This window comes from Muntiacus reevesi, chromosome 3 (assembly GCF_963930625.1).
Source record: "Muntiacus reevesi chromosome 3, mMunRee1.1, whole genome shotgun sequence".
NCBI lineage: Eukaryota > Metazoa > Chordata > Mammalia > Artiodactyla > Cervidae > Muntiacus > Muntiacus reevesi.
This window is the reverse complement of record NC_089251.1, coordinates 197858444-197860169: the sequence shown is the minus strand read 5'-3', so window position 1 is coordinate 197860169 and position 1726 is coordinate 197858444. Positions and strand designations below refer to the sequence as shown.

The following is a 1726-nucleotide window of genomic DNA, read 5'->3' as shown; positions in this document are numbered from 1 at the left end:
ACCATAAGTCAAGGCAACACATTTTTATACCTTTCCTGGTGGTTCAGAAACGAGTCTCTGTAGAACCAGAAGCAAAGAAAGGAAATAATCTGACCTTTTCTTTATTAGATTGACTACAAAAATTGCTTGACTTTCAGAAACAAAAACACAGAGAAATAATAAAATTATTTTGGCATCATTGGATGTTCATCATATTGAGAAGCATGCTTTGTGAAGCTTCCTGAGTTGAGATTTGGCATCTTCTTTGGTGCTCATTTATAACTTGGACTATAAACATGAGTGAATTGTGGTTGTGTTTCAACTGCTGTATTCTTTCAATCTAAAAGGGGCCAGCGGATTGACTGACGCATGACTGGGGAGACCACAAACTTTGTGCACACAGTTCACGTGGGGCCAGGAGACCTGCGAAGTGGGATGAATTCCGGGAGCGCCGTTCAGAACCAGATGTGGCCCCAGGGAGGCTCCGGGGGTGCTGTGGCTGTCACAATGCAGCTGCAGCTCATGGACGTGAAGACAGTACAGCCCTGGGCCTCTCCTCCAAGGTGTGATGGGTGTCTTCTTCACCCTGTTGTGATCACTCCAGTGACATGCTCCTGTTCTGCTCTGAAGAAACTGGTCAGAACAAGCCTGCACTTCCTTCTGCTGGCACATGTGCCTTTGGACTCGTGGACAGAGTTCTTTGGATTATGGCTTAATTATTGATTTTTATGAATGTGGATCTGATTTTACCAAGATGTTTTTTGTGAATGTTAGCACTGTTCTGCACTGCCCCCTCACTTTTCTCTTTCCACCTCCAGCCCCTCTGCCATATGGTCTTACTGGTGCGCAAAGACCTGCTCTTGTTAATCTGTCACCGTTTATGCATGCTTTGGGGCTTCCCGGTGGCACTGGTGGTAAAGAACCCACCTGCAATGCAGGAGGCATGAAAGACGCAGGTTCAATTCCTGGGTCAGGGAGATCCCCTGAGGGAAGGCCTGGCAGCCCGCTCCAGTGTTCTTGCCTAGAGAATCCCGTGGGCAGAGGAAGCTGGTGGGCTACAGTCCACGGTGTCACAGAGGGTCAGATGTGACTGAAGAAGCTTAGCGCACATACGGGTATACATTTTGGAAGGTGTGAGACTCACAAGCACAATGATCATTTCTATTCATTTGAAAGTTCAGCAGAGTAGTGTCTGCATGTTTTATGAAGATGCCTGTGTGGGAACCCACAGGATGCCAGAGATGAACACTTCTTTATTGCCCTTTCTGCTGCTATCGTCAGAATCATAAATTATCATCAGAAAAAGGCTAGTTGTGGCACCAAGTCACATCAATTTCATAAAAAAAAAAGCAACTTGTAGCTTATTTTAGAAGTATAACTTTTATTTAGATAGAATTATAATTTTCAAAAAAGCTTATTCATAAAGCATTCATTCATCATAAATATTCAATATATTTATTTGAGAACAAGGACCTGGCATTGTAAGCATATACGGTTGTGTATCTGAGTCTGTGGTAGCACGCTCATCTTGTCCTACTCTGAGCATCATGACCTCAGTAGCTGCTCATTTCTCTGTGGGCTCCTTCTGTTTCTACATGTCTATGCTTAATATTACTTCATCCAGCTGCTTTCACTAGCAATTTGTCGAGCTTCTAGCCTGTACTTCTAACTGTGGACTCCGTAGTCATTGGTCTCTCCATATTCCTATCTTGGGGCAGTCGAAGTCGCCAGGAGCAATTGACCTGCC

At 44.5% G+C, this 1726-nt stretch overlaps 1 pseudogene; it reads left to right on the top strand.

The window, feature by feature from the left end:
• Positions 1 to 275: 275 nt before the first annotated feature.
• On the top strand, positions 276 to 702 carry LOC136164209 (CDC42 small effector protein 2-like; annotated as a pseudogene).
• The last annotated feature ends 1024 nt before the right edge of the window (positions 703 to 1726 follow it).